The 14,388-nt window shown below is 48.3% G+C and overlaps 1 protein-coding gene across 5 annotated transcripts in view; it reads right to left on the bottom strand.

The window, feature by feature from the left end:
* mrap2a (melanocortin 2 receptor accessory protein 2a) overlaps nucleotides 1-12,082 on the bottom strand; it is a 53,019-nt gene extending 40,937 nt beyond the window's left edge. For 3 of the 5 annotated variants that reach the window (XM_038798778.1, XM_038798782.1, XM_038798783.1), the window contains exons 1-2: nucleotides 11,984-12,082; nucleotides 3,136-3,247 (exon numbers count right to left, since the gene is read on the bottom strand). The gene's annotated coding sequence lies outside the window, so the exon portion shown is untranslated. Of the gene's footprint in view, nucleotides 1-3,135; nucleotides 3,248-10,405; nucleotides 10,487-11,321; nucleotides 11,852-11,983 lie in introns of those variants that run through there. The other 2 variants (XM_038798781.1, XM_038798779.1) reach the window with 2 other exon arrangements.
* Between the last annotated feature and the right edge of the window lie 2,306 nt (nucleotides 12,083-14,388).

Here is a 14,388-nt window from a genome sequence, read left to right as displayed (position 1 = left end):
CACCCCAAACTACCTCACCACTACCCTCACCCCCATACTGCCCTCACCCCCAATCCACCCCAACACCACCCTCACCCCAAACCACCCCAACACCACCCTCACCCCCAAACCACCTCACCCCCAGCCTCACCCCCAAACCACCTCACCCCCACCCTCACCCCCAAACCACCTCACCCCACCCTCACCCCCAAACCACCCCAACACCACCCTCACCCCCAAACCACCCCAACACCACCCTCACCCCCAAACCACCTCACCCCAACCCTCACCCCCATACCGCCCTTACCCCCACCCTCAGCACTGGAGATGGGACAGGTTAATCTGGCATCCCCCGCCGCCAGCCAGTGCCACAGCCAGAGCCCCCCCCACCCCGTGTGCCGAGCAGTGATGAGAGCAGCTCGAACACCAGCTCCACCCAGACTCAGGAGACCCTGGAGCTGCATCATGCCTGCAACACCCCCCACCATCGAAGAGACACTCACTTTGGTTGGGCATGTTAGTGAAGAGGCTCCTGGGACACCATCTGGTTCTCACCACACAGCTGATCCATTATAGCAGGTGGAGGGCAAGCCGACCCCACAGACTAGTTGCCATCCAGATGGGTTTCGGCCTTCAGGAACGGACATTCCCATCAATCGTGGAGATGCATTTGCACAGCCATGAGGGGCTGTCGGCGAGCATCAGCACTGCAGGTGCAGATGGAGAAGTCCAACTGCATACAGCAGCAGGAGGCGATGCCAACAATACATGCCATCCAGGCCAACACCACACAGGTGCCGCCCATGATGGAGACATCGGGGGCAATGGTTTTGGTTATGGATCTACGTATCCAAGGCTTGGGGCTTTCTGTGGGGGCACTGGCCGAGGCCCAGAACAGGGTTGCCGTCTCACAGGCCAGAGCCACCTGGACATGGCATAAAGGTTCAGGGCGACTGTCACCTTGATGGCCACTGGGAGCGGGGGACCTCCCCTATAGCCCCGCGGTGCCAGGTGTGCCATGATCTGGCAGATATGTCACCCTGTCTCACTGCTCAGCCGGAGTCTCCACCGGCATGTCAGTCCGACAGGTCCTCGAATGACAGGTGGTGCCGGTACACATGGGGCCTCATGCCACCTCCTTGGCACCTCCTCCTCCTCGGCCTGTTGGGCGGCCGGCCCTCCACCCTGGGTGGCTGCCTTCTGACCTTCTGCAGCACACTCCGCTGCTGCAGCTTCCTCCTCCCCGAGCAGCTCCAACTCGTACAGCCGCAGGGCACCCCCCAGTGCTGCGACGACTAGGAGGAAGGCCACCATTTCTGGTTGAATTCCAATTTCCATTGTCTGTAGTGGGTGAAAGGCCAATGTGTCAGTATGGTGCATATTCCCGTGCCCAACCCTGTACACCCGCCTACATAGTGGCCCCGGTTGGCACTCTGCCCCACATGTTTCCACCCCCACCCCCACACCCCTGGACCTGTCGGGGGGGGGGGGGCTCTGGCACCTGTCCCTGATGCCGGGGTACCGTTGCCTGGCACGACCCTTGCAATGGGAATGCACCACGGCCCCCCAGCCAGCACCCCATTGGGGCTACAGTGGGTATTTCCCTGGATGGGCTGCTGGCGGCTGACAGCAGGGTGGGGGAGGGGTTAGGTGGAGGGTTGGGTGGGGGTTGGGGCACCCATTCGGCTAGTGTCACTCTGCAGTACCAGGCACCAAGGTGGGTGGTCAATGGGTGCACAACAAGATGGATGCTTTTCAGGCTGCAGTGATGGTGGTCCACAACTGGACACTGCCCCAGTACCGTCGGGGGTCATCCCAGCCCTGGCAGAGACACCCCACCCACCCCACCCACCCCAGCCAGTGTCCGGCCCTGCTTTCCACAGTCACTCCTCTCAGCGTCCTACCTCCTCTCTCTCCCACCATCAGCCATGATGCCAGTTTCACACTTTTTAAAAGCACAGTGAACCTTGCCATCGGGAACTCGGCCCATTGGAGGATGAGAATAGTGGAGGCCCTGGAGAATACCGGGTCAGGTCTGCTAATGATATGCAACAGTGTTTACTGTACATGCTTTCAGGAATGCATTGACGCCGCTGTCGAGGTGACGGAGAATTGCAATTTGGCGTCAAATCTACATTTGCCGCGATTTTGGCGTCAGAAACTGGAATTTTATTTTCCATGTAGCAGCGATACCGCTGGTTCGATTCCGGCTTGGGTCACTGTCTGTGCGGAGTCTGCACATCCTCCCCGTGTGTGCGTGGGTTTCCTCCGGGTGCTCCGGTTTCCTCCCACAGTCCAAAGATGTGCAGGTTAGGTGGATTGGCCATGCTAAATTGCCCTTAGTGTCCAAAATTGCCCTTGGTGTTGGGTGGGGTTGCTGGGTTGTGGGGATAGGGTGGAGGTGTTGGCCTTGGGTAGGGTGCTCTTTCCAGGAGCCTGTGCAGACTCGATGGGCCGAATGGCCTCCTTCTGCACTGTAAATTCTATGATACATTAAAACCCAAGCACTCTGACCAGCAGAATGTCCTGTTTGTAATGCTCAGTCACCTTTCCATTTCTCACACAGCGGTAGGGTTTTCCGTGAGAAGGTCACCCCTCAATTACCAAGTAGCATACAAATAATAGGCCAGGCCATGTACTCTTTCAACCAAATGTTATATTAGTAATTATACCCCGTGGTTTTACAATGAAAACCACTTTACAACTACCAACCTCAGCAGATCTCAAAGATTCGTGGGAGAGTATAAAAAAAAGCCTTGAAAGCAAATAAATTAATTTCAAACAAAGCTGCAATGTTATTAATTTATATTGCGGCAAAATCTTCAAATAAAACCCATGGCTAAATAATAGAACTAATAACCGCAAGTATTCTTTTACCACTGTGGGTTTGATTTATCTTCAACCTCTTCAAAACAAGCCTGGATGGAACCTTGTATGTTACCCATTCATAAAATTACCACGAATTATTGAATATAATTTTGATACAAGATTTCACAACTACTTCACTCTGATGCAGAACTGTCGGTGATTTCCCCACCTTACTGCTCACTTTCCCTCGTGCTTCATTAGTTGCTACCCTGCTTGACAAGTATGCTGCTTCATTTAGCACGGCTGCATTGTCTTCACACAGTCTGCTGCTTGCTTTATATTTCTTACCACTTTCCCTTGGGCTTTCTCTGCGCCGTTTGCCTCAGCTTCTCTCAGTGCACTCCCTCGTGTCACCGCTGATTGTTAAAAGTACGCTTTATTGTTCTTTTTCATTTATTTCCTGTGGAAAGGGGTGAATAAGGGTAAAATTAATGATCAAGAATGCAGGAGAAGCATTACAGAAAAGACAAGCAAACAAGTGTACTGAGAAATTCACAAATCAATTCAACAGAGCAGCGGAGTATGAGGTATTTATGAGAGAGAGAGATGGATGTAGAATAGAAATCAGAAAACAATCAATGACGTATGTCTGCATATTTTGCCTATTTCCTCATCCATACATCTATCATTGAAACCTTCAATATCACTATCCACTTATTAAAAGAAACCTATTTCCTACTGAACTGCCAGCATTTATAGATAGAGAAACAGAATTAAACTATCTGGATCATGTTATTTGCCAGGACATTCCTTCCTCATCCTATTTAATTTGCACAACATAGTTACATAATGTTCATGTAATTTTCTATGTGATGAAGTCCAAAAGCTGCAATACTGACAATGAACATTATGCATTTGGACCTTTGTGCTCTTCCAGTGACCATGGCAAAGCGATGCCACGATTTGCAGTGGGAAGAATTAGAATATGCCACCGCAAGCATAGTGGAGAATTGTTAGAATCATGGCCACGAGGGCAGCACGGTGGCGCAGTGGGTTAGCACTGCAGTCTCACGGCGCCGAGGTCCCAGGTTCGATCCTGGCTCTGGGTCACTGTCCGTGTGGAGTTTGCACATTCTCCCCGTGTCTGCGTGGGTTTCACCCCCACAACCCAAAGATGTGCAAGGTAGGTGGATTGGCCACGCTAAATTGCCCCTTAATTGGAAAAAATGAATTGGGTCCTCTAAATTTATATTTGAAAAAAAAAAGAATCATGGCCACGGTTGAGCACTCATCCAAAGGAGCGGGCCCCATCGCAGAATGGAATAACCAGTTATTTAACAGCAATGGCTCCAATCTGAAACATGGAGATAGATCATGCCATGCATGCTCCTGAACCTGCTATTTTTTTATTTGTAGTAATTGCAGTTATTAGCTTCTGAGGTGGTGACAAGTGGCATCGCTTTGTATCTGACTGCAAAATCTGGGCCATTATTATACACAAAATATCAGTTTGGAGGAAATCAGAACCTCTGCCTAAACACTTCTTTTATTTCTTTAAGACTTGAATGGCTCCTAACAAGCCTCTGAGCAATTAATATTTTATTGATTCTGAGCACTCCAGTGCCTTTCTGCAATCGTCTATTTGAGCGTTTTGGTGATCTCAGAGGCATCAAACCAGCAAGCTTGATCTTGCCATTGGTTTGAACAGAGGGGACGGAGTTAAGATCATTACAGAATCAGAGATTTTTTTCTTTTATTCGTTCATAGGATGTGGGCGTCGCAGGTTGTGCCTGCATTTATTGCCCATCTCTACCCTTGAGGGGGCAGTTAAGAGTCACCCGCATTGCTGTAGGGCTGGAGTCACATGTAGGACAGACCAGGTAAGGACAGTAGATTTCCTACCCTAAATGACATTAGTTAACTAGGTGAACTTTTATGACAATCGGCAATGGGTTTCATGGTCATAATTAGACTTTTAAATCCAGATTTTTATTTAATTCAAATTTCAGCATCTGCAGTGGCGGGATTTGAACCAGGGTCCCCAGAACCTCTGGGTCTCTGGTTTACTAGTACAATGACAATACCACTACACCACCACTTCCCCATTCATCCCATTGTGTGTGTGCTGGTTCTCTGAAGGAACAATTCATCAAGTGCCTTTCCCCTGCCTTCACCCTATAGCCCTGCACATTCTTCTTTATCGGAGACAATAATACAACTTCCTCTTCAGTGCCTTGGCTGACCATACATCTACACTCTAAGGCAGTGCATTCCAGACCCAAACCACTCGCTGCGCAAAAAAGATTTTCCTCAAGCTGTCATTCCTTCTTTTGCCAATTACCTTGAATTTGGGGCAGCATGGTAGCATTGTGGATAGCACAATCGCTTCACAGCTCCAGGGTCCCAGGTTCGATTCCGGCTTGGGCCACTGTCTGTGCGGAGTCTGCACATCCTTCCCGTGTGTGCGTGGGTTTCCTCCGGGTGCCCCGGTTTCCTCCCACAGTCCAAAGATGTGCAGGTTAGGTGGATTGGCCATGCTAAATTGCCCTTAGTGTCCAAAATTGCCCTTAGTGTTGGGGGGGGTTACTGGGTTATGGGGATAGGGTGGAGGTGTTGACCTTGGGTAGGGTGCTCTTTCCAAGATCCGGTGCAGACTCGATGGGCTGAATGGCCTCCTTCTGCACTGTAAATTCTATGTAAAAATTGTTCCTTCCACCAACAAAAACAGCTTCTCCCAATCTACTCCGTCCAGGCCCCTCATGATTTTGAATACCTCTATAAAATTTCCTCTTAACCTTCCCTTCGCCAAGGAAGACAATCCCAACTTCTCCAATCTATCTGGGCAGCTGACGTTCCTTATCCCTGGAACCATTCATGTGAATTTTTTATTCACTTTCCTTTACATCCTTCCTGAAGTGTGGCACCCACAACGGGACCAGTGTCCTGTACAAATTTAACATGACCTCATGTTTTTGTACTCTGTGTCACTATTAATAAAGCATAGGATGCCAGAGGCTTTATTAACTACTTTCTTAACCAGTCCGGACACTTTCAATGATTTATGCACGTATCCACCCAGGTCTTTCTGCTCCTGCAACTGTAGCCCTTATTTTGCAATGCCCCTCTGCATTCTTCCTACCAAAATAAATCATTTAACACTTCTCTGGCATGAATTAAATTTAATTCACCATTTGTCCGCCCACTGCACCAACCTTTTGACGTTCTATACTATCCTACTCATAGTTCACAAAACATTGAGTTTGTATAGTCCACAAATTTTGAAAGTGTGTCCTGTACACCAAGGTCTATGTCAAACAGACCATTGTTTGCAGCAAACTACCCAGCCTTGAGAACAGCGACCACAACACTACAAACCTGCCATGTCAATCTCTGCATGACGTGCCAGATCATCAACATGGGTCCCACCATTACACGTGAGAACACCACCCACCAGATACATGGTACATACTCGTGCGACTCGGCCAACGTTGTCTACCTCATACGCTGCAGGAAATGATGTCCTGAAGCGTGGTACATTGGCGAGACCATGCAGACACTGCGACAACGGATGAACAGACATTGCGCGACAATTGCCAGGTAGGAATGTTCCATTCCAGTCGGGAAACACTTCAACAGTCAAGGGCATTCAACCTCTGATCTTCGGGTAAGCGTTCTCCAAGGCGGCCTTCAGGATGCGCGACAATGCAGAATCACTGAGCAGAAACTTATAGCCAAGATCCGCACACATGAGTACAGCTTCAACCGGGACCTTGGATTCATGTCGCATTACATTCACCCCCCCCCCACCATCTGGCCTGGGCTTGTGAAATCCTACCAACTATCCTGGCTTGAGGCAATTCACACCTCTTTAACCTGTGATTATCCCTCTCTCCAGTTGCTCCATCTGGACCTGTAAAGACTTAATTACCTGCAAAGACTTTCACTCAAAGTATCGTCTTGCTTCATTGACTTTGTCTATATATATGTTTCTGGAACCCACCTCTTCATTCACCTGAGGAAGGAGCAGTGCTCCGAAAGCTAGTGATTCAAAATAAACCTGTTAGACTTTAACCTGGTGTTGTAAGACTTCTTACTGTTGAGGAAGTGAACAAACGAATATGATGGACAATAGGACTCTGAGGGAAATGTGTTCACAGACAGAGAACAAAGGGATGAGCACAGCATGGCTAGGAAGGGGGAGGGGAGCTTTGCCTCGTGGGGAGAATAGTGAAAAGGATGCTGGGTAAAAAGGGGCCCAGGATAAGTGAGCCAATTAGGATATATGACCAGGTCAGGAGGTGTGTAAAATGACCAATGGGAAGTTTGTATGCGAATCTTGATGTAATTTGAAGTATATCTCCAGTGTTCCTTTGTTCTGAGGGTCTCTTTATCCGGGGCTCTGCAGAAGACAGTGTGTGTGTCCTGGGGTCCTATGGATTGAGTCAGCCTTGCAAGTTAGTTATTATTAAATGATATGATACCTGCAAATCCATCTCAGATTTTATTGAATCTGGACTGACAGCAAAATAATCAGGGATTAACACTGTATTAATATATACCAGGAACAGCAGAGTTCTAACAGCTGGCAAACTCCACTCTAAACCTTGCTCCAGTCAAAAAGACTTCTATTAACCATTGTTTCCTATTGCTCAGCAAATATTCATGTTTCTCTTGCTCCTTTTTTTCTCTGAACTCTAACTTTGCTTGCAAGTCTATTGTGTGGCATTTAATCAAAGGTTTCGAGGAACTCATCAACCTCATCAACCATCTGTTACCTGATCAAAACATTCAAGCAAGTTAGCTAAACATGATTTGCCCCTAACAAATCCAGGCTTGCTTTCCTTAAATAACCAGCTTTTGTCAAAGTAACCATTCATCTTGTCCTGAATTATCGTTTCTTATTAGAACATAGAACACAGATCATACAGTGCAGAAGGAGGCCATTCGGCCCATCAAGTCTGCACCGACCCACTTAAGCCCTCACTTTCACCCCATCCCCATCACCCAATAACCCCTCTTAACCTTTATGGTCACTAAGGACAATTTATCATGGCCAATCCACCTAACCTGCATGTCTTTGGACTGTGGGAGGAAACCGGAGCACCCGGAGGAAACCCACGCAGACACGAGGAAAACGTGCAGACTCCGCACAGCCAGTGACCCAGCCAAGAATCAAACCTGGGACCCTGACGCTGTGAAGCCACTATGCTATTCACTTGAGCTACCGTGCTGCCCTGTTTCTAGAATCTACCATGGTTAAATTGACTGGCCTTTAGCAGCTGGGCCTACCGTTACAATCTTTTTTGAAGGTGCAACATTTGCAATTCTCCAGTCCTCTGGCACAACCCTTGAGTCTAAGAAAGATTGCAAAATTATGGCCTGTGTCCCTGCAATTTCCACTCTCACTATCCTTAGTATCCTGGGAAGCATCTCATCCCATTCTAGTGGCTTATCAACTTTAAATACAGACAATCTAATACCTCCTCCTTATCGATTTTAAGCCCTTCAAGTATCTGAACTGCCTCCTCTGAACAAATCTTGTTTCTTGGTTAAAAACAGATGCAAAGTATTAATTTAATACCTCAGCCGCGCCCCATGCCTCCATTCGCAAATCCCTTTTGGTTCGTAATCAACCCCACTCCTCCTTTTGTGATTGATTTCCCAAAGAAGACTTTTAGGTTTCCTTTTATGCTCGTTGACAGTAACTTTTCATACTCTCTCTTTGCTTCTCTTCTTTGTTTTTTCATTCCCCTCTGACCTTCTGTACCCAAGCTGAATTCTCAGTTGTATTATCCACCTGATAACTGTCATTAGCACAGTTTTCCTCCTTCCTTGTGATCACTAATGTAATTGAGCTTTTTGAGGAGTTGACAAAAATGATTGACGAGGGAAGGGCTGCGGATGTTGTCTACAAGGACTTTAGTAAAGCATTTGACAAGTTCCCTCATAACAGGCTGGTGCAAGATATTAAATCACCTGGGGTCAGGGGTGAACTAGCTGGATGGATTCAGAACTGGCATGGCCATAGAAGACAAAGGGTAGCAGTGGAAGGGTGATTTTCCGAATGGAGGTCTGTAACTAGTGGTGTTCCACAGGGATCAATACTGAGACCTCTGCTGTTTGTAATATATATAAATGACTTGGAATAAAACGTAGCAGGTCTGATTAGCAAGTTTGTGGATGATACTAAGATTGCAGGAGTTGTGCATAGTGATGAAGATTGTCAGAGAATATAGCAAGTTATAGATAGGCTGCAAAATTGGGCAGATAGAATTTAATGCAGGTGATTAATTTCAGTAGCTACAATTCAGGTGGGAGCAGAACCATCAGGAGCATAGACACATAGAGGGATCTGGGCGTGCAGGTCCACAGATCATTAAAAGTGGCAGCACAAGTGGAAATGGTGGTAAAGAACGCATATGGCATGCTTGCCTTCATAGGACGAGGTATTGAGTATAAAAGCTCGAAAATTATGTTACAGTTATATAGAACGTTGGTTAGGCCACATTTGGAATACTGTGTCCAATTCTGGTCACCACATTACCAGAAGGACGTGGAGGCTTTGGAGAGAGTACAGAAAAGGTTTACCAGGATGTTGCCTGGTATGGAGGGTATTAGCTATGAGGAAAGATTGAATGAAGTGGGACTGTTCTCCCTAGAGAAACGGAGGCTGAGGGGCGACCTGATAGAAGTTTATAAAGTTATTAGGGGTATAGATAGGGTGAACAGTTGGAGTCTTTTTCCCAGGGCGGAAATGACAATTACAAGGGGGCACAAGTTCAAAATGAGGGGTAATAGGTTCAGTGGAGATGTGCGGGGTAAGTTTTTTACACAGAGGGTGGTGGTGGCCTGGATGCACTGCCAAGTGAAGTGGTTGAGGCAGATACGTTAGCCACCTTTAAGACTTATCTGGATAGGCACATGAACAAACAGGGTATAGAAGGATACAGGTGATTGGTCGAGATAGGACATGTGATCGGCGCAGGCTTGGAGGGCCGAAGGGCTGTTCCTGCGTGGTATTGTTCTTTATTCTTTGATTCTTAATTCTTTCATCATCCAGGGAGCTCTGGATTTAATTGCCCTACCATTCCCTTTCATGGGAATACACTTTGACTGTGCCCAAACAATCTCTTCTTTAAAGGCAGTGCATAGTTCAGTTACAGAGCTGCCTTCCACCCTTTGATTCCAGTTTATCTGACTCAGATCCATTCTTATCCTCTTGAAGTTAGCTTTCCCTCAGTTAACTATTCTGACTCTGGATACTTCCTTCTCCTTTCCAATTCCTAAACCTAATGACACAAATATAATTTTCCTCTGAATGTTCCATTGCTAACTCTTGATCCACTTGGCCCGCCTCATTCCCGAGAACGAGGTTGAGCAGTGCCTCTTTTTTCGTTGGACTAGGAACATACTGCTGTTGAAAAAATGTTCTTGAACACATTCTGAGGATTCTTGCCTATTTCTTTCCAGTCTATATTTGAAAAAAATAAAGTCCCCCATTATAACTTCGCTACAATTCTTGCACCCCCTGTAATTTCCTTGTAAACTTGTTCCTTCCCACTAGTGGGTGGCTTATAGGCCACACGGAATAATGTAATTGCATCTTTTTTGTGCTAACCTTTTTCGCCATGAGTATCTTTGAAGTTGTGTAAAGGTCCTAGGAAATTATGATGCAGCATTCTTCACATCAGAAATCACTCTTCATCATTTTTTTTGGCATTTCTGCAGTGAAATAATGGTATATTCAGTAGATAGGCCATTATTACTGATAGCTTTCAGCTTGTTGGCACAGAACTTGTTGAGAGTAAATTCAGTTATGAGTGCATCAAAAAGCCAGCAATTTGTGGTGACTAAGAGTGCGTTAGAATGGGTTGGTTGAAGGGGCGGCACATGGCGCAGTGGTTAGCACTGGGACCACGGCACTGAGGACCCGGATTCAAATCCCAGCCCTGGGTCACTGACCGTGTGGAGTTTGCACATTCTCCCCATGTCTGCATGGGTTTTAACCTCCACAACCCAAAGATGTGCAGGATAGGTGGATTGGCCTCGCTAAATTGCCCCTTAATTGGAAAAGAAATAATTGGGCACTCTAAATTTATTAGAAAAATGAATGGGTGAGTTGTGAACCAGCACACATTGCTGGATGATTGACGCTAGTCTATCACATGCCTTGCAAAAATGCAAGTTCAGATTGTCGTGGAATTGCTGAATTTTTGCAATAAATATAAATTAAACTGACCAGTTAGGGCTGATCTTATGCAGCCGATATGCCCTGTTATTGGGGGAGTCTCGGAGGTCCCAAAAGGAAACGTGCAGACTCCGCACCGATAGCCACCGGAGGCTGGAATTGAACCCAGGACCCTGGCGCTGTGAGGCAGCAGTGCTAACCACTGTGCCACCATACATTCTTATTAATCCTGAGCAGTGCAAGAGCCAAAGCTTCAGCACCATGTCTCCTGAGTAATACTGAAATAAAATAATTAAAAGTCTGCAGCTTCTCTTCCTGTAAGTAGTAAATTGTTGATTTTCCTTACTTGCGCTTTCTGATCTTTTATATTCCTTTCAACCTCGATTTTTTTTTGTTGCTGTATTCAATTTGACTCTAATTGGTCGTATTTCTTGCTTGTCCTTTGCTCTTTCTTCCTCGCCCCTTCGCCTTTAAATGTAATTAGTTGAAACAAATTTCTCCTCGTCCTTCCAGCAATCTGAATGTAGTTTTAAATCACTGCAGCTGGCCAGCGACACACACTGACAGCCACAGAAATGCAGCGGGATGAAGACACTTCAGTTGACTTCTCCACCTTTTGCAGCACCCAGTTAGATTTTCAGGAGACACATTATTGAATTTATTCCGCATTTCTTAATACTCTGAACGCCACATTGCACCGTAAATGTTCATTCTGCAAGAAGACATCGAGTTCCCGTTTTAAACAAAACTCGCATCACAAATGGAACCGTTTGAACCGCTACATTTCTTTACCGTTCTGCATTAATAAAAACATTAAAGTTTCTGCCACGATATCCTCGCCGTTTGTTTTAGTTCACCCTTTATCGCAGTAATGGACAGAGCTGGGATTTGATTCCACCCTTCACTGCAGCCCACCCAGAGAGCCAAATCCACTGTGTCCATCCAACCCCTACCCCAGAGCCACTGGACCTGCCCCCGCCCCCAGCCAGCCCAGCCCCGCCAGTTCACCTCCACTCTGCTGTGAGTCGAGCAGCAGCCTGGCTCCGGAGCCCTGCCTTCCCTCTCTCACAGCTGCCGAGCGGCTGCATCTTCCTGTGGTTGCTGATGTCCTGCCTGGGGTTGAGGGATGTCTCCTGGGGGGGGGGGGGGGGGGCTGTGTTGGCACAGCAGCGTCAGAGCTGAGAGCGAGCTGTCACTCCTCTCTCCCTCTGGCGGTGAGCCTCCTCCCTCTGTCCCAGTGAGTGATCGGGGCAAAGTGAGCGAGGGGCACATTGATCAGCGTCCCCCCCCCCCTCCCCCCCCACACTGCCCGGGATCTTCACTGGGGAAATCCGGCCACAGCATCTCCAATTGGTCCGTCTGCAGATAGTTTTCAGAGAAAAGGCTACTGGGCACCATGCACACTGTTTACAATGTGTTGGTGTTAGGCAGAATTTTTGCATGTTAATTGGCGTGCTCTTAAATAAAATCCCCACTCTGTACAAAACATTTTGATGTGCTGCAGCAACCCAGTACATCCAGTCAGTGCACTGCTCTGTTGAAAATGTTGTCATCGCTGGAATTCAATAAATGGAAAAAAATAAAGATTGGAAGATAGAGTCGAGAACTAGAGGGCAAAGGTTTAAAGTGAGAGGGGAGAGACACAAAAGAGACCAGGGCCGGGATTCTCCCCTACCCGGCGGGGCGGGGGGTCCCGGCATAGCGGAGTGGCGCCAACCACTCCGGCGTCGGGCCTCCCCAAAGCTGCAAACTTCTCCGCACCTTTAGGGGCTAGGCCCGTGCCAGAGTGGTTGGCGCCATGCCGACTGGCACCAAAACCGGCACCAACGGCCTTTGACGCCCGCCGCCCGGCGTCGGGGCTGGCCGAAAGGCCTTCGACAGTCCGCGCATGCGCCGGTGCGTCTCTTCCGCCTCCACGGCACTGGCCCGCCCGCCGATCGGTGGGCCCCGATCGCGGGCCAGGCCACCGTGGGGGCACCCCCCAGGGCCCTGGGGGCCCGCTCGCGCCACGAATTCTGCCAGCACCCGAGGTGCTCCAATTCCCGCCAGCGGGAGAGGCCTGTCAGCGGCGGGACTTCTGCCCATCGCAGGCCAGAGAATCGCCACCGGGGGGGGGGGGGGGGGGGGGGGCACGCCGATCGGGGGGGCGTGATTCCCGCTCCCGCCGATTCCCGGGTGGCGGAGAATTCCGGCCACGGCAGGGGCGGGATTTATGCCGGCCCCGGGCGATTCCCCGACCCTGCAGGCGGGAGGAGAATTCCGCCCCAGAGAGGATTTTTTTTACACAGAGGGTGGTCAGCGTCTGGAACGGGCTGCCAGAGGCAGTGATAGAGGCCGGTACAATTTTGTCCTTTAAAAAGCAGTTAGTTACATGGGCAGGGTGGGTATGGATCAAATGCAGGCAAGTGGGACTAGCTTTATGATAGAAACTGGGCAGCATGGACCAGCTGGGCCAAAGGGCCTGTTTCCATGCTGCAAACATCTCTGACTCTAAATAAAACAGGGTCTGGATGTGGGATGGTGGGTGGGGGTGCTGGATGGAAATTACAAGACTGGAATATTGAATACACACAGCCAGAGGAATCAGCTATTCCTCAATCAACATCACAAGTAACACGTCTCACCGGTCATTCATGAGTATTGGAATAAGGATGGGTGGTCTCTGATGTCGACCCAAACCCTGTGAAGCAGTGCTGCCAGGGGCTGCAGTGACATTTTTAAAAATGTGATTTGTTGAGAGAACGGTTTGGCCAGGAATGATTTTTTTGCTTAATTTGTGCACAATAAATAATTCCACGAAAGTACATTTATTGGATCTGATCGGCATAGAATATAAGAGCAGGGAGGTTATGATGGAGCTGTATAAAACACTCCTTAGACCACACTGGAGTACTGTGTGCAGCCACTCTATAGGAAGGATGTAATTACACTAGAGAGGGTGTAGAGGAAATTCACCAGGATGTTACCTGGGCTGGAGTGTTTCAGCTATGAAGAGAGACTGGTTAGGCTGGGGTTCTTCTCCTTAGAGCAGAGAAGGCTGAGGGGGACCTGATTGAGGTATACAAAATTATCACGGACTTGGATAGGGTAGATAGGAAGAAACCTTTCCCCTTAGTAGAGGGGTCAGTAACCCGGGGGTGAAAATGAAATGAAATGAAAATCGCTTATTGTCACGAGTAGGCTTCAAATGAAGTTACTGTGTAAAGCCCATAGTCGCCACATTCCGGCACCTGTTCGGGGAGGCTGGTACGGGAATTGAACCGTGCTGCTGGTCTGTTTGGTCTGCTTTCAAAGCCAGTGATTTAGCCCTGTGCTAAACAGGACTGGGGGGGGGGGGGGGGGGGGGGGGGGGGGGGGTGGGGTGCATAGATTTAAATTATTGGGCAGGAGATTTCGAGGGGATTTGAGGGAAA

This window comes from Scyliorhinus canicula, chromosome 6, assembly GCF_902713615.1.
Source record: "Scyliorhinus canicula chromosome 6, sScyCan1.1, whole genome shotgun sequence".
NCBI classification, from domain to species: domain Eukaryota; kingdom Metazoa; phylum Chordata; class Chondrichthyes; order Carcharhiniformes; family Scyliorhinidae; genus Scyliorhinus; species Scyliorhinus canicula.
Note: the sequence above shows the minus strand (reverse complement) of the source record. Positions and strands in the feature narration are given on the sequence as shown.